This window comes from Dermacentor albipictus, chromosome 9 (genome assembly GCF_038994185.2).
Source record: "Dermacentor albipictus isolate Rhodes 1998 colony chromosome 9, USDA_Dalb.pri_finalv2, whole genome shotgun sequence".
In the NCBI taxonomy this organism is placed as follows: Eukaryota; Metazoa; Arthropoda; class Arachnida; order Ixodida; family Ixodidae; genus Dermacentor; species Dermacentor albipictus.
This window is the reverse complement of record NC_091829.1, coordinates 70,618,715-70,641,099: the sequence shown is the minus strand read 5'-3', so window position 1 is coordinate 70,641,099 and position 22,385 is coordinate 70,618,715. Positions and strand designations below refer to the sequence as shown.

The window sequence follows — 22,385 nt, the reverse complement described above, 5'->3', positions numbered from 1 at the left end:
CTTTGACTTCAATACACGCTTGGAAGTAGCGCCTTGTCCCGTCTTGGTTCCTTCCTAGTGTGCCGTCACTTTTGGCGCTTCATCTTTCGAAAGAGAAGTATGGGAGAGGCCTTTGTCCTGGAGTGGGCGTGGCCAGACTGATGATGATGATGACGACGATGATGATGATGGTGGAGACACTAGACATAGCATTTTCTTGTTGAGCGAATCGGTGCTGACGAAATGACTCCTTTTCCGCTCCACAATCTCGCGCTATTTCTTCGTCACTCTTCGCCGGTCGAGGAAGTAAATCCCGTGTTTAGGAGATAGGAATTTTAGTTTACCAAGAAGCGCTCATGTTGCCTTACAGCGACAGGGTTGTTTACAATGAAAGTATTACAAACAGGTGGCATTGGCTTACACTACAAATGGCTCGCAATAACGGATTTTCGGATAGGACTATAGCTGATTCCAAGTCGTACAAACAATGATGGTCGTCAACCGGAAAATTTAATGTCTCTGATGCAACCGCGTATCTGCGCTGCCTGTATGCCAACTTCTACGTTGACCTGATGACACATAATGGAATAAAAGTTTGGTGAAAGCTTAAACTTTGCTTTAAAGAGTGGAAGGCGATAGCATTTAAAGATCCCTGCCTGCTTCTCATGCTTCCCGGCAGCTGCAGCCGATGTAACCGTAACGTTTTTCTGGAAACGCTGCCCACGAAAGCGAGCGAATAACATCTGGATGACGTTGCAAAGAACCGAGCGGGGCGCACCGCTCCTACTAATGGTATCTTCGACTGGTCGCCTGTATGCCCCGAAGCAGAGTCGGGTAGATTGGGCGTTTCCCGAGCTCAAAGGTAGGGGACAAGCGCGCAAGCCGAACGTGCGACTCGCTCTCGGAGGAAGAAATTGCCGATGCGGAACCACGTGACTACTGCCAACTGCCAATGTTTCACCTATCCAAAGCTCCCGGCGCGGCCGGCAAAACCGGCGGACATGGCGGCGGGACGAGCGTTCGTCGAGACGCCAGCATGCAGTGGCCTAGGTTGCCAAGGCTACGGTGGGCCGTCGCCAACAGCAGCGACGCGGCGCTGCGATGACGTTTCAATCTCGATGACTGCTCCGACGACAGGCCCCCGCAGGGGCGTCTGCGTAAGCAGGCGTTTAGTGTGTTGCGACACCACGTACCCGAGCACACGAGGGTTGGACCCTCCCGCGTGTAGCCGTGCGCGGCTTAGCCGTGTCTGGGGAAAAGGGGATCCTGGGGGTTGAGCCGATGCTGGGTGTTTGGACCTTTAAGGCCCCCCGGCGGAGGCAACACACCCTTTTGGCCTCTGCTTCACATAGACGGCACCCCCGGACTGACCCACCCGGGGGAAATCGGTAGTCGCCTTTTCCTGTCTCTCTCTTATCCAACCTTCGTCTTTATCTCTCACTTTATATCTTTCCTGTCTTCTTCTCTCTTCCATTTACTTCCTTTCTTCACGGCGGCAAGGGTTAACCTTGTGTGGATATCCTACCTTGGGTACACCATATTGGGTTATAGTGATGGCGTACGGCTGGCGTCGTGCAGACTTGCATGCAAGCTCTGCCGCGTCCCCTCGTTGGGCTCCGTGGTGGGCGGTCGGCGCTGTTGCCGAATCTTATATATTCTCATGGAAACTTCTTTCCCCAAACTTCCTGATCGCCCTCCGAAACGAGGGCGCACCGAAGATGTATTTCAGTTTTTCGCACACCAAGTCCAGAATTTTCCCCGGTTCCACGTCATTCACTCTGAAAAGCCAAACAAAGCAGTGCGAAACATCTCACCATTCCTTGTCTCAAAGTCCTTGACTGATGTTTTTGGACCAGGTTACAAGGTGTCGAGGATGGCAAGCGGCGACCTCCTCTTGGAGCTCCGCGACGTAAAACAATATGAGAAACTACCGCAACTAGTGTCATTCGGTGAGACCCCTATAACAGTAACGCCACACCGTACAATGAACACCACCCGCGGTGTTGTTTCCGATGATGATCTGCTTGAGCTGACTGAAGCGGAACTCCTGGAGGGCTTCAGTGAGCAAAATGTTATCAATGTTAGAGGAATAAAGATCAGGCGAGATGGTAAAGAAATTCAGACGAAGCACTTAATAATCACCTTTGGTTCAAGTGTCCTGCCCGAGTCAATCGAGGCAGGGTACATCAAGCTCCGTGTTAAGCCGTACGTGCCCAACCCACTCCGTTGTTTCAAATGCCAGCGCTTTGGCCACAGCTCGCAGAGCTGCCGAGGCCGGCAAACTTGTGCTAAATGTAGTGCCCACGAACACACATCTGAAGCTTGTGAGAATGCTCTCCACTGTGTGAACTGTGACGGGGAGCACGCCGCTTACTCGCGGTCGTGCCCCTCCTGGAAGAAGGAAAAAGAAATCGTAACGATCAAAGTCAAAGAGAATATTTCATTCAAAGAGGCACGTAGGCAGGTATCGTACCTGCCCAAGAAAACCTTTGCCGATGTGACGCGTCAGGGGGCAGCGACACAACGGCTTCCGGCGGATGTCCGACCCGCAAGCAGTGAGTCCGCAGTTACGCCACCTGCCCCCGCGGCGGTTTCAGCTAGCGCTGCTCCGTCACCCCAGCATACGGGGCCATCTACCTCCGGGCAGGTGACCTCGAAGGTCTCGTCGTCTAACGTGCCGAGGCCTTCACATCAAGCAAAGCGCTCGGAAGAGCGCGTGTCCAGCGCCTCGCTAGAGGCGATGGACACTACCACCAGCAAGACGGCGCCACCAGCGCCTAAGGAGCGTCGAGGATCTCTCGATCGCTCCAAAAGAGGTAAAACTCCCGTCACGGCGCCTGCAAAGCGCCGGTGAAATAACCTTTCCTTTCCAGAACACACAGTATCCAACTCCATCAAAATGGATACACAAATTATGCAATGGAATGTGAGAGGTCTCATCCATAATCTTGACGACGTAACAGAACTCCTTCACAAACTTAATCCAAAGGTACTGTGTGTTCAGGAAACGCACTTAAAAGCTACACAGACAAATTTTCTCCGGTCACACATTATTTTTCGTAAAGATCGTGACGAGGTCAACACCTCATCCGGCGGTGTAGCGATAATTGTCCATAAAACTGTTGCTTGCCAACAGTTGACGCTTCGGACGTCCCTCGAGGCAGTTGCGGTTCGCGCAATTCTTTTTAATGAGTTAGTAGCCGTCTGCTCTATCTACATACCTCCAAACTATCACTTGAGTAAAATTGAATTCCACGAACTCATTGAGCAACTTCCAGAGCCATTTCTTATTGTTGGGGACTTTAATGCGCACAACAGTCTCTGGGGAGATTGCAGGACTGATTCGAGGGGTCGACTAATCGAATCCTTTCTTGTTACGTCCGGTGTGTGCCTCTTTATTAGAAAAAAACCCACCTACTACAATGCTACGCACAATTCATACTCCTCCATAGATTTAGCTCTTGGATCTTCTATACTTTTATCTTACTTACAATGGAATGTTATAGAAAATCCATTTGGGAGTGACCACTTTCCGATAACTTTAAATTTACTAACACGACACGACACTCGCCCACAGGTACGTCGCTGGAAACTTGACTCCGCTGATTGGAAGGGTTTTAAGGAATCTACTTACTTATCACAAGATTTGATACACGATTTTAGCATGGATGACGCTGTAGCATATTTTACCGATTTTATTATTGATGCAGCTGAAACGTTCATTCCACAAACAAATAGTCACTCATCTAAGAAACGAGTTCCTTGGTGGAATGAAGAGTGCAGAGATGCACGAAAAAGACAAAATAAGGCATGGGGCGAATTGCGCCAATACCCTACGGCGGAAAATTACATTGCATTTAAACATATCAAGTCGCAAGGACGGCCCACGAGACGGCAGGCTAGAAGAGCAAGCTGGGAGAGGTTTCTCTCAGGCATCAACTCCTATAACCAAGAGGCTAAGGTGTGGGACGGTCTGAGAAGGCTAAAGGGGCAGCAGATCAATCCATTACCGTTGATTGATGAGCGAGGAAATACTTTGGAAAACCAGGCCGACGCGCTTGGATTACATTTTGCTCGTATATCTAGTTCCATAAACTATTCACAAACATTCCTTAAATATAAGCAAATAACAGAACTTAGGTCAATAAACCGCAAATGCAGACCTAATCTACCGTACAACTGCCCTTTCAATATTGCCGAGCTTAGAGCTGCGTTGCGCTCGTGTATGAACTCTGCACCTGGAACTGACAGAATCATGTATGACATGATTAAAAACCTACACACTGATACACAGATGACACTTCTGGCGCTCTTTAACTCTATCTGGGCTGCTGGATACCTCCCATCCTCCTGGAAAGAAGCTATCGTAGTACCGGTCTTGAAACAAGGCAAGGACCCATCCGATGTTTCAAGTTACCGTCCCATAGCACTCACAAGTTGCTTATGCAAACTCTTCGAGAAAATGATAAACCGTCGTCTTTTACATTTACTTGAATCGAATAAATTGCTCGACCCTTATCAATGCGGCTTCAGAGAGGGTAGGTCGACTAATGACCAGCTCGTGCGCATTGAGGCAGGCATTCGCGACGCCTTTATCCATAAGCAGTTCTTTCTTTCTGTTTTCTTAGACATGGAAAAGGCCTATGACACGACTTGGAGGTATGGGATTTTGCAAGACCTCTCAGAAATGGGTATTCGAGGGAATATGCTTAATGTAATTGAAAGTTACCTATCAAACCTTACATTTCGCGTTAGGGTGGGCAACGCTCTATCCAGGCCATATACACAAGAAACTGGCGTGCCGCAAGGAGGGGTATTAAGCTGCACCCTTTTTATAATCAAAATGAATTCGTTGCGCTCATCTATACCGCAGAGCATGTTTTATTCGGTATACGTCGATGACGTACAATTAGGCTTCAAGTAATGCAACCTTTCTATTTGTGAGCGACATGTACAGCTTGGCTTGATCAAAGTTTGTAAATGGGCAGAAGAAAACGGCTTTAAACTGAATCCTGTTAAAAGCTCATGTGTCCTTTTCACACAAAAAAGAGGATTATTTGCAGAGCCCAGTGTAGAACTACATGGACAGCACATACCAGTTGTCCAACAACATAAATTTTTAGGAATCATATTAGATTCAAAACTGACCTTCATCCCACACTTAAAGCACCTAAAACAGAAATGTCTAAAAACAATGAACCTTCTTAAACTTTTATCTCATACAACATGGGGCAGCGACAGGAAGTGTCTGGTAAACCTGTACAAAAGTCTTATACGCACACGGTTAGATTATGGGGCCATAGTATATCAATCTGCCAGCCCAAGTTCTTTGAAGATGCTTGACCCTATTCACCACTTAGGTATCCGCTTGGCGACCGGTGCCTTCAGGAAAAGTCCTGTAGAAAGTCTCTACGTTGAAGCTAATGAGTGGTCGCTCCATTTTCAAAGGTCATACTCCAGTTTCATGTACTTTCTAAAAGTGAACGCAAACCGCGACCATCCCTCTTATGTAAGCATAAACGACGTGACATCTGCAATACTTTTTAATAACCGACATGCAACTACAGAACCATTCTCTCCGCGCATTAGAAAGCTTGGTGAGGATATGCAAGTCCCAATTCTACAGCAAAACCTGATGACCCCAGCTAAGCCATTGCCGCCATGGCAGTGGAAGCCCATAGAATGCGATATATCATTCGTAGAGGTGACGAAACACGCTCCAGAAGCACATATTCGAATGCATTTCTTGGAATTTCAGTCTAAATACTCGTGCATAGAATTTTACACTGACGCTTCTAAGTCGCATGCCGGCGTGTTTTATGCTGCAATCGGACCATCCTTCTCCCAGTCCGGCGGACTGCATCCAGAAACAAGCATATTCACTGCGGAAGCTTATGCAATTCTATGTGCTGTTAAACAAATCAAGAAAGCAAAGTTGCACAAGGCCATTATATACACGGACTCTCTAAGCGTTGTAAAAGCCCTAATGTTCCTCCGCAATCATCGAAACCCTGTACTTACCGAGCTTTATTCTGTCATTTGCAGCAGCATAATATGTTGGCTACCTGGACATAGGAGCATTGAGGGTAATATGCTGGCTGACCAAATAGCCATATCAATTGCATCACAACATATCCATCCTACCACTGCACTACCTGCCTTAGATCTAAAGCCTTTCATCCGAAAGAAACTCAGAAGCCACTGGCAGCGCTTATGGGATGCTGAAACAAATAATAAGCTTCACTTGATTAAGCCAAAACTGGGTTATTGGCCCCCCGCATCAAAAACACGACGAACAGAAGTCCTATTCTCTCGTCTCAGAATAGGACACACATATGCTACACACAGTTTTCTGCTAACTGGAAATGAACCACCATCCTGCGGTAGATGTGGTGAAAGGCTCACCTTCCTCCACGCTCTCCTGGGGTGTCGGGAAGCCGAAACAGAGAGAAAGAAACATTTTCCGCTAGCATACCGGCAGTACATCCCCCTTCATCCTGTAATGTTTCTTGGTAACGAACCGTTGTTTGACACCAGAGCAGTCCTAAATTTCCTAAACGATGTTGTCTTACATGTTGTTAGCCCTACGAATTTGTAGCACATCCTCTCTCCAGAGGATGCTGCTGCAATAAAATATTTTTTTATAGCACATGCCTTCAGGCCCTTCTGTTCCAAGGGCTCTCTTAGGCAGTAGTGCTTCTTACAAACGTTTACCTTCATATATTTTTAAATATCATCATTCTATCACAATGTATCTTTTGAGTTCTTAGTAGTACTCACTCGTCATTGCTATAACTTTATTACGTATAGCGTTTATGCACTTGATTTTACATCATTCTTCTACGATGGATTTTAATGTTCTTAGTATTCGTCATTTGTCATCGCCATAATTTTATAGCAAGTAGATTTTACGCACTTTACAGCGACTATTTTTAGGCCACTTTACAGCCAAGTCACATCCTCCATAATACATCGTTAACACTACCACTTGTCATGGCGCTCTTTGGCCAAACCTGGCCCTTGCGCCAAAAAACACCACATCATCATCATCATCATCCGACGACAGGGCTCGGAGCGCCTCAGAGCGCTCCAGGATAGAGGAGAGCAATCGAGAAGAACCAGCCGAACGCAGGGCGTGCACCCTCTTTCAACCAGCCGAAGACAACGCCGCTCGCGAGAGCGCTCCAGAGTGCTAAGAAACGACCAGCCGAAGATAGCATTAGTCAGACGTCAAACAGCAGCTGGAAAAGGGGGTTGGTCTTTGAGTTTCCGCGTAACAGAATTATATTTTCTCGTATGTTCAGATTACTATGTGACGCTATCATGTCTGTAGGTTGTGTAAGTCGTACTTTACGAACTTTCTGACGCATCATACTTTGAAAATTTCAACTTTTCTTTAATGCGAGGGTTAATTCTTCTGGGCATACAGCAATTCAGTTGGTTAACTAACTCCTATGCGCCACGCTGAGGTCGGGGTTCGGCATGCGTGGTAAAGATAATTTTTGCCATGCGGACAACGCCGCGGACGCCGGACTTTCCGCGACGCAGAGCCTTTAACGTAAAATTGTATGCACCACTGTTGTAAAGCATTTAAATAGCTGCTTTACTTAACCTTCCCTTCGCATAAATTTCAGCATGCGCGTCAAATGTAGATATGTTTTTCCAGTAAGAAATGTGCTTTACGCACATCACTTTCCTGCATTCAAAAGTTTTAAATAAAAGTTATGTTGTACTTGTGGGATAAGCTGCAACAATTTGCTATCACCAGGAAAGGTTCTCTGTCTAGGTTTGTAGTTTGTGAAGAACGAAGAAGAACGTTGTGTCATTGTAGCAGCTGAAACAAATCAGGAATTCGTTTGAGTGCTTGTGCAGCGGCTCCATCGACAGCTGGAACAGCATTAAATTCTTTCTTCTGTTCTGTTTTTAAAAGTGACGTTCCCGCTAACATTGAATTTGGTTCTGCTACCTCCATCATGAATGATATCACAATCGCCCAAAAGGGCATTGAAGCTGCTATTGATCGCCTTTCTAACAGCTCGTCTCCTGGTCCAGACGGAATCTGTCCAAAACTGCTAAACATAACAAAACCAGTGATATCTCGCATTTTCGCCACTCTTTTTCAACAATCTATGGATTCAGGATGCGTTCTTGACGAGTGGAAAAAAGCTGAAATCATTTCAATCTTTATGTCCGGTGACCAGCCATCTGTCTCTAACTATAGACCCATTTCCCTCAACAGCATTCTATGTAAACTATTATAACATATTATATCATCAGCAATTATGAAATACCTAACCGAGCACAATCTTCTCTTCATTACTTAACACGGTTTCCAACGCGCTTACTCATGTGAGACGCAAATATTCGAGCTAGTCTCTGACTCGCACCATGCTATTAACGACTCATCACAAGTAGACACAATATTTATTGATTTTGCGAAGGCTTTTAATTAGGCAGCTCATAACCGTTTACTATTGAAACTTTGCTATTTTAGTACAAATAGTAGGATTACGAATTGCATTAGCAAATTTTTAACTAACTGGTACCACTTTGTAACTACTAATGAATTTTCTTCTCCGCGATCACTAGTAAAATCCTCAGTATCGGAGGGATCTGTATTGGGACCAATTTTATTCCTGCTACACGTCAACGACATCAGCAATAATATTAAATCTATAATAATACTATTTGCAGATGATTGCGTAATTTATAAATGAATAATTAACTCTTCCGGCATTGACATTTTGCAATCTGTCCTCACAAAAATTACCGACTGGTGTAAACAGTGGCGAATGGCAATAAATGTTTCAGAAACTTAAGGCTATAGCTTTCACTAGATCAAGTAACCCGATGCTTACCCATTACTCGGTGAATGGCATTAGTATTGCACATGCGCAAACAATGAAATCCTTGGGAATTCATTTATCTTCAAACGATTCATGGAATCATCACATCGAAGCGATTACTAGCAGGGCGTGTAAAAAGCATGGGCTACATTAGGAGTAACATTTACTCGGCAAACAAGTCCACTAAATTATTAGGCTATACGACATTGCTTCGATCGAAGATGGAGTACGCGTCCTTTATTTCGAACCCGCATCAGTCCTACCTCATAAACAAGCTCGAGTCAGTCGAACACGAAGTAGCCCACTTCATAACGAAATATTACTCACGAACGCCTAGCATCACTAACATTAAAATATCTCTAAATCTCCCGTCACTGGAAAATCGATGGCTGATAGGACTTCTTTCCCATTTTCACAAGCTATATCACTGCGGGTCATTCTTCAGCGCATGCCACATCAGGCCCACCCATCGTACCTTCCCGCACCTTGATCATATCCCTTTAAAGCGCAGCCCGTTCTTGGGCTCGCACTTACTTCTTGAGTCACTCGCCCCTCTTTCACGCGATATATCACTGGAATATGTTACCAAATCAAATCTTATCAGCTCTAAGTCATGATGATTTACTAGCAAAATTAAACACTATTTTAATGTACTAACGTAGTGTTGTCTTGCTCATTCGGTATAGGCATCACTGTGTTATTTTGCGCTTTTTCTTATTTTACTTTTTTTCCTCACATTTATTTGAGCTTCCTTGAGCAAATGGTTTTGAACAAGGCTAGCACGGAGTTCCTTGTACTGCATGAAATTGTACCTGGTTGTGCTTTTCATTGTTCCATGCAGTATCTGCTGCTATGTGTACCTTTTTAGCAAGGATTTTCCTTGTATGAAGTGACAAGTTACGTTGATGTTGTGTAACACCCATTTTAATTATATAGGTATCTTCAACGTTTAGGACGTTTCGTTGTATTGCTCTTACTGTCTTTCTTCCTCTTTTTCCAGCATATGTTATATTTATTTTAGCATGCATTATATGTTTAAATGCGTATATTGTATCTATCACTAATTTATTGTAACATCCCTATGTATGACCGTATGTGCCTTTAGGGTACTTGAATAAGAAAATAGTGCAGCAACTTTTACTTAGGTCTGTAAGTGCAAGAAACAACACGCAATTAGGTAGGAGCCACAGAGCTCAAACGTTTTTATTGCGACAGCAAATAAATGAACACTATAGGAGCATTGCTGCCGTCTCCATCGCCATGAGGTTCCGTATGAGTGAAAGTGTATAAGGGCTCATTCACACCGGCGACCAAGTTGGTCGCAAAGCGACCAGTCGCAAATGGTCGCAAACGGTCGCCTTTCTTGAAAAGCGACCATTTTGGGCCAGTCGCTCTCTGCGCGATTTTTCAGTCGCGCGACCGTGGTCGCAAAACTGATAAACCAATCAGCGGCGCACCGGAAGTGATCTTTCGTGTGTCTACATCCGGCCTCCTCCGGCGTCGCGTTCAAATTCCGCGTAGATTCCGAGAGTTCTCGCTGAGAACGATAATCTCCGGGATTGCGACTTGCGGGTCGCGCTCAGCCGGGCTTGCCGGTGTGAACATCAGTCGCCTTCGGTCGCTTTTATGCGAAGCATATTACTAGAGCTCAACCCAGCTCCTCAGGCGCGGCGGTGTCGCCTTCAATACCGCGTGACACCGTAACGTCACGACAGAGGAGAAACGGGGATCCAACTCGCGCCGTTGCTCGTGGCGTCGCGGCGGTATATAAGCAGCTGCGCTTGCCCCTGCTAGACACTCACGAGGTGAGGTGCCTCCTGCAGACAGAGCTGCTCGTTGGAATGAGAAGCGAAGGTTGCGGCGTGCTACAGAGACTGTTTCTAGGTGGCTTTGCTACGGCGCAGCGACTACGCGCCCCGCATCGGACGCGGTGAGCGTCGAGCAACGCAGCGTTCGGCGCGACAACGAAATGTGCGCCTGAGCAAGCGCCGCACGCCTGAGCCGACGCCGACGACACCGGCTTTTCTGCGACACGAGCTCCTTAACGCTGTCGCGTTAAAATAAAGGCTAGTATGCTTCGCATGCTGGGCTTAACTAAGCCACAGCCATTTTTTATGCGAAGCATATTACGAGAGCTCAACCCAGCTCCTCAGGCGCGGTGGTGTCGCCTTGAATACCACGTGACACCGTGACGTCACGACAGAGGAGAAGTGGCTTTGGCTCAACTCTTGCAAGATGGGCTGGGTGGGAATCGAACCAGGGTCTCCGGAGTGTGAGACGGAGACGCTACCACTGAGCCACGAGTACGATGCTTCAAAGCGGTACAAAAGCGCCTCTAGTGAATGCGGTGTTGCCTTAGAAACGAGCTGTTTGTAAGGCTCAGGCGTGCGTCGCTTGCTCAGGCGCACATTTCGTTGCCGCGCCGAACGCTGCGTTGCTCGACGCTCACCGAGTCCAATGCGGGGCGTCCAAGGCGAAGCAGAGTAACGCATGAGTTGTTTCTTCGTCTAGCCGAACCAAATATAGCCAAGCAACAGCAGTTCACCAAGCTAAACAGTGGTTCAACAACTAAAATAAAGGCTAGTATGCTTCGCATCCTGGGCTTAACCTTACCTAAGCCACAGCCATTTTTTTTTATTGCGAGTCGCAAATGGTTGCGCGACCACCTCAAGTCGCCGGTGTGAATGAGCCCTCAGGGTGAGTCGGCGAACGCGGTTCAATCTCGCGCGCGCGAGCCAGGAACGCCACCCGGATGCATGCCCTCTCCCGTGGAGTGCGAGGCAGGGGGGTGAGGCGAGGAAGGAGGGGCGTTCTCCGGCGGCTGCTGCGGTCATAGAGTTTCCTACAAAAATTACTAGAGGGAACTCTGGCGCTAGTGTCTACAGGAGCTGCAATGGGAGTGGTTGTCCCAGCATGGGAATTATGGGAAGTACGTGGATTCGCCTAAACTTCGTTCTTTTGGCTTCAAACGCTTTGTGACTTTGTAAACTCTTCATTTTCAACAGTGTATTGCGTATTAAGTAATTAAATAAAGATCAATAAAATTGCCCTACGGCAGGATTCGAACGCAGGGACTCTAGCACAGAAGCCTGATACTGAAATAATTAAGCAACGGACGCATGTATCGACAAGCGAATGAAACGCCTTTATGAATTTATCGCGGGCATGCCAGTGCCTTGAGACACTTGGGGCGTTTCGATTTGGCCACCTGCACAAGTTCAATCGTTGCAATTATTAGCAATTGTACGCGTTCCCGGCGTCTTCTGCACTTCGAGAAATATAGATTGCGCTGATGTAAGCGACAATAAGATTTATATAGCGCAATATACAAAGCCACAAGAGCGTCTGAATCCACAAGCACGAAGATCAGACAAATCCATGTACTTCCAATCATTCCCATGGTAGGACAACGACTGCAGCGCCAGAGTTCCCTCTAGTAATTTTTGTAGGAAACTCTATGGCAGTGGTGCCTCGTTTCCTCCTCACCCTCCACTCCGTACAGAGTGGAGACAACCGCGGCGTCTGCTACGGCGTTGGCCACACGAATAGCAGACGCCATAGTAGACGTTTTGGCGGACGCCGTAAGGGCGCGTTGCCGGCGCTCGTGTGTCTTGAAAGCAATGTGCGACGTGGCCAGGGTGCGTGCCCGTGCGGGCCTCATCTTCAAAGCGATCTGCGATGTTCGCAGAGTGCGCGTAGTGCCGGTACCTTCGTATGCGCTGTGCTTTCGACGTTTCGTTCGCGTCGAAACGAGGTATGCGTGAAGGTCAATTCGCCTTGCTGCTGCCGCGATTCCTCAGTCCAGAATTTTCGCTGGGAGTTTCCGCGGTCATCGAGCGTGATGTGTTCATGTTTATCTGTGCGCTCGTGACACCGTGCTGGTTAGTTTAGTTAAAACGCGTTGACAGGCTGGTTGGTTTGAATCCACGATAGAATGAGCAAGCGCGCCTGAACAAGAACGTAGAAAGAAGCGGATATACAAAAACAGCGCTATATCTGTGTGTCTATTTCTTTCTACATCCTCATTGAGTTACGCTTACACATTCTATCATTGTTAATGTAATTAGTAAGCGAATGTTTACAAGTTTATACGGCCGATAAAGCTACGATTCTTACTTCGTACAGCTATCTACTAATTTGCTACCGCACTTGGTGCTTCGCCTTTCGGGCGGAACTGCGCACTTGTTTATAAAATGGTTCGCCTTGATTGGACTTTGACTCTGCGCTTGTGTGGGTCATTGTTCTTTTCCGGCACGACAGCAAACGTGCGACATCTTCCGCCGGGGCTTAGTTGCGAATTGAGTATACATACATGGGACGGGGATCCGTGTGTGACGTATCAGCTCAGCTGTTGTGACGTGCTCACACTCACCTTTCGCGCGCGACCTGATTGACCATTGCGGGTCTAGTCATTTCCTACCGTCATCACAATTGTGGCACTTGGTATTTAGCCGCCTGATAGAGACCTGACATTTTCTCGCAGAGCGAAACGGTGTTACCTAATATAGCCCCTTTTCCCTCTCCACAATCATCCGCTCTTTCTCTCTCGGTCGAGGACGGTGATTTTCATGTTCTCAGATGGTGTGTGAGCCTATCAAAAGGGGCTATGTTGCCTCACAGTGGCAGTGTTGCTTATTTAGAACGTGTTTCAATCACATGGTGACAGTGGCTTACGCCAGAGGCTGCTTGCAATAACGCCTTTTTGTCCGGGACTATAGCTGATTACATATCGCAGAAACAATGATGACCGCCACCAAGAAGATGAAATGTGTCTGGCCAAACCGCAATACTGCCGTACCTGTGCTACTTCCTTTACTTTGATGGCAGATGACAAAATTGAAGAAGATTGTATGCATCGCCGTTATTTGTGAAGGACTTAATTACGCGGTTTACTAAAGCTACGTTCGCGAAAACTGCTACAGTCTCGTTATATCTGCATGTTTATTTCGGTGATTACGCTGATTCAGGCCCACTTCACTTTTATGCACTCAAGAGTTTCAAATAATGGTTTTGTTACCTTTGTAGGATAAGCTCTAAAAATTTATCGGTTAGAAATATTTTCTGTCTAAATCCGTGGCTCCCCAAAAAAGAAGTGGAAGCTTCGCCCGAAATGCGAAGCATCCATTAGGACAGCACATTAGTAGATCGCTATACGAAGTAAGAACACTAATCTTACCGGCCGCATAAACTTGTAAACATTTGCTTACCAACTAAATTAGCAAGCATGGTGTCAAGTTCGCACAAGGAAACGTGAGCAGATCTCCCTCGATGACTGCGAAAACTCGCTGTCAAAACGCTGGAGCGAGGAAGTGTGGCAGCAGCAGTGAGCGATTTGTCCTCCGCGCTGCCTCTCGCTTCAACACGAACTAAGCGGCGAAAACAAAGCGCACAGAAAGCTATCAGCACTCGGCGCACTATGTCCCAATGGCAGATCGCTTGCAAGATATGGCTAGCGCAGCCGTGCCATACGGAGCAGACGGCGATGTAGAAGTAGACACCCCCCCCCCCCCTCTCTTCCAACTTCGCCCCAAGTCGGTACCTTGCGCGTGACGGAAGACGGCGGGCTTCCTCCTCGCTTTCCTGCCTTGCGCACGAACCATTGAATCGCCATCGTCGGCTCACTCTCGAACGCTTTCACCCACGCATACGGCATACGTACGGCGCGCGGCGACGATGTTATAGCCCTTCGAATTTATATGAAGCATCACGGCGACGGCGACAGCGGAGACAGAAATGCACCCGGAGTGCCCATATAATTGCTATCGCAATAAATATTCAAAGAACCTTGTGCTGCTGCTGAAACTATTGAGGAATAGGTTGGTGTCCTATCTAATCGGCTCCGTGAACCGTCGTCAGCCGCAATAAACTCCGTACCGCCAAATTGCTTCTCTGTCAAACAGAGTTGCAAGGTTTGGTGACTTCTCGCCGAATTGGCTAGGTTTACAGGCGCCTGGAGACGGAAAATCAGGATTGACGATTTTGATACTTTCTGGTCACGTTCCTCGGTGGTAATTGGTCTAAGTAAAACCGTGCTTCGTACGACGGCTTCCTCGAAGCAACAGCCCCAAAGGCCTGATTATGAATGTCATGCTTTTGTGTTTTTCAAAGCGTCAGTAGCAAATCCATAAACTGAAAACGTACGATAGCCGCCATGTGCCCAGTGGGTCTTTTTGACTTGTCGTCCCGGGCTCGACAGGACTACCGGAGATGCGTCATATTCAACGCTCATTGGCTGAAAGCACCGCCTCGGGCAGTCGGGCACTCTCAGGCCCGGGTAATTGGAGACCCACTGAGTTTCTCCATAGGTGGCGTAGAGCAGCTCTCTCTGAGTAACTGAAATGAACTAATCTGAAAGGTTATGCCTCTGGTTAATTCCTTGGGCGCACTAGGTGTTGTCCAGATCTCAAACCCCAGTGACGGTTACCTCGGCAGCGAAACTCTAAGGCCATGCTTCTTTGGTGCAAGAAGCAACTGCAACAACCAAAAACGCGTCATTGCAACCATCTTTTGGGCGTTACAGGTGCCAGTGTCTATGGCAGTTTCTTAAGGGCTATTGAGGGTACGTGTCAGGGGAAGTAGAACGTGTGTGACGTGACATAATTAGCACGAGAAAGTTTGCGGATAAGTCATAGGGGTGCTAGGGCGGCGTGCAGCGTGGTTTTTGCACTGAAACTAACGACACTGTATCGGTTGAACCCTGAACGTGGTTCCACTAGTTCGGAAACCCGCGGTGCAATAAACCATAATGAAAGTAACAGTGCGGCACTATGCCTATTCCATCCTTCAGGAAAGCTGAGTGCCGCGGTTTTATTGAGCCTGAGGTCAGATCCCCGTATGCTCGGCGGGACGAATTGCGCGTGCAAAATGTCTACATGTGGATGTATAGCTAAAAGTTTTCGTGCGTGTCCCGACAATTCAACGCGCGGCAAATACCGCCAAACTAATTCTGGAGGAAGTGAAATTTCAAGTGCAAATATATGCGTTGCTATTGTCAAGTGTATCTATAGCCGTTTCTTACTTTTTGTTTTACTTTTACATCTGGAATCGGTGAAGATATTTAATTGGGAATAAACAGGCCGTCATCGCAGCTCTGTGTCAGGTAGCATGTAGCTAGCGAAGCCACTGCCTCTGTATAGCTTGGTCGTTGTGGTTTGTCGCCAGGACTGCAACATTCGGGCTGGCCAGCATAAGTCGTGACACTGCGAACATTTTTTTTTTATTTCTCGAGAGGCGTTTCGAAACTCGTAACAAGTGCGGAACGAAAATGTATGGCGTAGCACACAGGTGTAGCCCGCACGAGGTCTGTATTTTGTGCTGATTGCTTTTATTCGATTTCACTAGTACATTATATATAGTGCAGCAACACCGCATGGTCGTTACCTTAATAGGCTTCCACGTTTTGCGCGAACCGATCAGAAGCGCGAGTTGGGCTTCGGACACGCTGTCGGCAGAGCCAACGAATGCGGTGCCCCCACCTGTGCACCGCAAGATAACTAATAAAATCCAGAGGTGCTGGAAATGCCATCCGGTGCTATTCTGTACGTGTGAGTGGGACGATGAGTAAGTCGTAACTGGCAAGGAAACTGAGCTTTTTTGTTACCTGTATTCTCCACTGAGGAGGTCGCAATATCTTTTCATGATTCGGTCGGCTTCATATTTTTAACTGTCATCAATGGTCAGGCTTTTGATGCCCTCAAGCTATTGTGGTGCAAAAACTACTGGAACCAATAAATGTTCACCTATGCGAGGTGGTCTTACTATACTACTCTCTTCCTGTCGTTGAAATTGAAGTTCATAATACTTTTTTAAACAATGTTACCTCAATAGTATTTACAAGAGCACCTTACACACCCAGATACAAAGAGCGTGATGGTGACTGATGCTTCCGTCCGCGAAGAGAAGGCAGATGCCGGCATTATATCGCCATATTTAATTATGTTTTTTTCCTATCGACTACCTGGATTCACACCTATTTTGCATAGTGTATTATTGGCAATTGTTTTAGCTTCATGCAAATTACCATTATCTCAGTCATCAGTCGAAATTTTAATCGATTGCCTGTCTGCTCATTACTAAACAAGTCCAACTCGTCGAAATTCGTTAGAAGCAGCCTATTCTATCGTCCCATAACATTTACGGCTCGTTCGTTTAGTTTGGCGCCAGGCCACAAAAGTTTAGCCTTAAATGAATATGCAGATTCACGCGCAGTCGCATACCACTGTGGTCCTCTAATTCCCATGTCAACAACGCCAGCTTCTATCACGTCGGTGCGATTCGGAAAATATGGCATTACAAGTAGCTTCGCAAGATCATCGTTGTGGACATCACAATTTCTGATGGAACAACAAATTGTGCTTCAATCGATTACTTGAAGTAACGATAACAAGACTGTGCTGCCGAGTCCACCTACTGAAACTTTACCTTCGCAGGTCTGGTCTGGCTATATCACTTTTGTTTCTGCTATGCAACGCGAGTCAATCACTGCAACCTTCCTTTTACCATGTCTGCGGTACATTATTCAAATGAAAATGTTTTTATAGGAACCCTTGCAAAACCTTCGCTTAAATTGCACTCCTATGGTAATTCTCTCCTTTGGCATTAGTGTTCTGGGTTATAGCTATAGCAACATCTGTGAAGGCCTATGTAACCTTCTGCGCGATGCAAAATGAATTGCATGCTAAAATTGTTCCGTTTACTCCTGTTGCTCGCTTTTAGTGCATCATCTATCCTATTATTTACTGTATTATTTACTGTATTATTTAGATATTTGAGCCCTTTTGTCTGTAACAGTAGGCATTTTATTTCACATATTCAAGACAGTTCTTTTTTTCATTCAGCATATTTTCCTAAAAAAAAAAACACAATCCCTTCACCACCTGATTCATGGCCAATCCCCCAGTATATGTTGCCTCATTTCACTAAGGAACGGAAACGAGAATTAATATTAAGCATGAAATGCTTTTAGCTCCTGTTGTCGACGACCTACAACTGACCTTCAGCCAAAAGCCAGAACCATTATCCGGGCACTCAAGCGAGAACATCCCGGCAACCAGTCAAACTTTGAAAATCAGGTTAATGGCCCGTAACTTATTGTACGGGGCCGCAATACACACGCTAGTTACTGCCCAACCAAGTTACAAAAAAGTGCTTCCTAGTTCTTTGTCCCACACAACAAACAATCCCGAGCGCAGGCTACAACTTTCCGCCTGCTACAAACCAATACTTGTCGCTCGTTACACCGTAACAAGATTTACCCAGACATTTGCCCCAGTCCCACGTGCCATACCTGTAAGACACAGCCAGCCACACTTCCACACATTCTTTGGGACTGTACACAATAATACCCCGACACTAACCCCACGACCCTCTCGTCAAGATGGCACGCTGCTGTGCGTAGCTCTAACCTTGACGACCACTCTGGGCGACCCAGCAAGCCTACGAGGCGGCGAAGAGGCAACACCTAGACGTGCCCACGTGGGAGGCTTATGCCCAGCCACCACCTCTTGCTGGTTTCAATAAAGGTTGTTCTGTCAGTCAGTCAAACTCAAGATGTTACTTCTACTACGCTCAAGTTTTATTTGTCATTTCCAATAGCGACGTTCAAAAGGCAGATGCAAGGCACCATACATTTGATTGTCTTTTTTTGGCCCTGGTACTGCGTTGCGAGTCAAAGCCAGTGGTCCTTGAGTTCCGCGGCTCGAGAAATAGCGCCACACTGCGAGACCAAGCCGGAAGCGTACGGCGCACCGGGGATTGCTGTTTGGCCGAGGCGACACTAGCAATGAAGTTCAGTTCAAAACAGGTTCGTTTGTAGTGGCGTGGTTTGGTGTGGTGTGCTGTTGCGAATATGCACTATACCCATTTTAAGATTGTAGGTGATGTCGTTTCCAACCAATCTGCTTTGCCGGTAGACATTTCATGCTTTCATCTCGATTACGGGAAAGCCATAATTTTTTTTTGCAGTAAAACGAATTCGCAGTAACAAGGAGTCATCGCTCATGACTCTGCAGCCGCTAAAATCACATCTATATTCATCAAACGTGGTGGAATCGAGGGAACAGACAATTTTTGAAAAAAAACTGTACCTCAATTGCGACAATTGCAGGAATATTTACCTTCGGTATTCGCTACAGCACTGGCACTTGATTGCGCGATTGCTTTTTACCAATGTTTAACAAGTATGCTCCATTGCACCGACAAACAATTTTGTGGAAAAACGCCACGCTACTTAGGCCCTAGATGGTACACTTAAGTTTTGTCATGTTGTATTGTACCAAATCTTTCATTAATTCCAGAGAATAAACTCTTGAATTGAAACTAATTGACTTAAATTTATATACGGCTATATAAATTTTACTTCGCGTAGAGTTAATCAGGCTGCTACCGCTTGCATCAGTTACGCACACAGGCAAATTCCAGAGCACTCCACATGACAGCGAGTTCCTTCCATGGTCCACCGTCACCCGGAGCACCTCTCCGACCGCTGGTGCCGAACGCATCATCGTTTGGAGCGAGCTTTCTTCGCCATGGCGTAGAGCTCTGGTCTAACCGGCTGTTTGGCGTCCTCCAAAATTGCTATCAAGTTCGTGGCATACAGCTGCTGGGTCGGGATGACGAACGTGTGAACGACGCCCGGTTCACCTGAGCGTGCGACGCAGCTCGACCTGCGCACGTAGACCTCCGAGCAGGCGGGGCAGTCGTAGTTAACAACCAGGCACACGTTCTCAAGGGCTAAGTCTTGCGCAACCGTGTCGGTCGTCACGAGCACGCTCGACGGTCCAGTCTGGAACACGGAAACGATCCAGTCGCGCTCCTCTGTCGTCCTCTTGCCGTGAAGTCCGATCGCACACCAGCCCCGGAGTCGCAGCTTCCACGCAATATCGTCGGCCTTAATCCTCGTGTCGGTGAAGACGACGGCTTTCTTTGACTTATCCTTGAGGACGTCGTCCAAGAGCTCGGCTAGCTTCGCTTCCTTCTCTTCCTCCTGGCACACGTCGACGGTCATCTCCACGCTGTTTTCAGTGGTTAACTGCGGCGTCCCGAACTCGATTTCGATGTACTTGTAGAGTAGGTTCTCGGCAAAGGGCCTGAGCTCGTTGTGCGAGGATGTGACCCACATTATCGTCTGGTGATCCGGCCGGCAGAGCTCGGCAATTTTGAGGATGTGGGGCTTAAAACCCATCGTCAGCATGCGGTCTGCTTCGTCCAGCACGAGGAACGTGCAGCGCAGCAGATTCACCTTGTCTTCATCGAGGAAGTCCATGAGTCGTCGAGGTGTGGCCACGCAGATGTGGCAGCCCTTCTTCAGCTCTTCACACTGACCTTCTTTGGGCTCCCCATTCGAGACACACACGCTGCGGAGTCCGGCGTGCTCACCCAATTCTAACGCCGTGCTGTGAATCTGCTTGGCCAGCTCTCGTGTCGGAGCCAGCACGACGGCGATGGGTCCGTCTTCCTGTTGCAAGGGTGGTTGCCGGCTGACGTGGATGACTGCAGGCACGACGTAGGCGAGCGTCTTGTGTGGTCCCGTCTCCGCGATGCCCAGAAAGTCCCGGCACCTGAGTGCGATGGGCCAGCAGTGTGCCTCGATGCACGTGGGCGAAGTGTGGTCGCGCCGGGCGTCGATGCTCTTCACGACGAAATCCGGTAAGTTAGACTCTTTCAGGGAAAGGATGGGCTTCGGGACGTTTTCCCCTTTCACCGAGATACCGTTGACGTTTCTGTAGGCGTCCACTTCGGCCGTTGACCTGCGTGCCGTGACCGGGTGTTCCTCGTACAGCTCTTTCTCGAACGGTTGCAGCTGGAAGTTGTTCCCGTGTCTCTTGCAAAACGAGCATCGTACGTCTTTTTTCCGGTAGGCGTTGGCTCCATCCCGTCCTGCGGGAAATTTATTGTTGGGGAAGTCTCCTTCCTCTCTCCTCAAGTGCGGCGGTAGATCCCAGAACCACATCCTTTCGTTCCTCGCCTTCAAGGTGATGTCCTCCGCGCTTCCGTCGTGCCAGACGAAGTCCCTCCCGGCAATGGCCACGTGAGGGCCCGGCGGTCGGCGTTGGAGCGTTTTTGTTGTTGATGATGATGACAACGTCATAGAATGTGGCGCATCTCCACTGAGTGGTCAGCAGCGGGCCATGAATTCACATCTGTATCTAAAAATCCAAAACTAAAGAAACAATGAGGCCATAAAAGGAAAATACTTTGTTACAACTGACGTTAAATGCTCAATAAACGAAATGAAGGAACAAATATTACGGCAGAGCCCGTTTCGCGATTAATGTCGTCGTTAAAGAAACCGAGAGCCGCCCTCGACATGCCGTGAGATGTTGGCCGAAATGAAAAATACCGTGATTTATATTGATACAATTCAGAACGCCGTTCGCGAGTAAGAAGCATTGCGTGACATAACCCTTCGCAGCAAACACTTAATGTCTTGATAATGGCGTCAAACGTGCTTCGTGATATGCTGGGGAGCAACAAAACTGAAAGGTCTGTGGCCAGTGGAGCGGGCGATCCAACACGTAGCGTGCTCGTGACACCTTGAAGCACTGTATTATAGCGGCGACATGGTAGCCAAAGGTCGAAAGCTACAGTTCATCGTCAAAAAGGGGGCCGTGAAGTTACTATTGCCGCGTCCCGACTGCGGAACCGTTATGACAAGCACACGCCGCCAACGTATGCTTGTACCCTCTGCTAGCTTCCAGAGGAGTACAGACATGACCCAAAGTAAGCGTAATCCCGATGGTGATTCCACTTGGTTTTGCAGGTAGTAGTGTTCGGTTTTAGAAACGTGCATCCTAACACTTCGAGAAATTACGCAGGCACTCGCCAGTGAGACATGGCAGAGAGTGCGTAAGCATACTTTTCCAGTTTCTCATCTTGCACACATATGTTCCCGGCGTATCCGAAAGCGCTTGGACGTATGATTGGAGTGATTTTTGCATTATGAATAATTTAGTCATTAATTTATTCATGAAATAATGAATTATTTAGGCCCAATTAAAGCTATGATGGGGACGTTTGCTTAAGCAGTTATTTGTTTATTTTATGTAACCATTCATGACTGTACTTAATTATTAATGATTAAGCTTAGCTATATTACCTTAAACTACTCTGTATTAGGCTAAATATCTTAATCTTCATTAGCTTGTGTTTTTCATTGTAATGAATCTCGGTTGGGCTTCCGTATGCTTCATTAGCTCTTTTAGCCTTTAGTATTTTCATCGCATATAAGCTTACTAGTCATTTAGTAACCTTAACTTCTCTGATTACTTCGTCAGTACTCAATAGATATAGTCATAATGACACACCTCGGTAGTCGTACACATTCATACGCAATTCCCATATGTACCCCCGTAGGATCCCACGAATTCCTATGGAGCCCATGGTGCCACGCGTTAAAAACAGACGGACGGACTGGCGGAATCACCGATTTCCGAGGAAAGTAGCTCTGTGATGCTTACGCTTTAAAATTTGAGCATGGTAGTTCTGGCGGCACCATCAAGCTGTTTTCGGTAGCGAGCACGCGCGCCGCGCCATCGCAGTCTTCCTAATATGGAAAAAAAT

At 47.2% G+C, this 22,385-nt stretch overlaps 1 protein-coding gene and 1 pseudogene across 2 annotated transcripts in view; one reads left to right on the top strand and one right to left on the bottom strand.

The window, feature by feature from the left end:
* LOC135908567 (glutathione hydrolase 1 proenzyme-like) overlaps positions 1–22,385 on the top strand; it is a 102,437-nt gene that overhangs the window by 6,142 nt on the left and 73,910 nt on the right. The gene's annotated exons all lie outside the window — the stretch shown is intronic.
* On the bottom strand, positions 19,132–20,901 carry LOC135908565 (probable ATP-dependent RNA helicase DDX5 pseudogene; annotated as a pseudogene).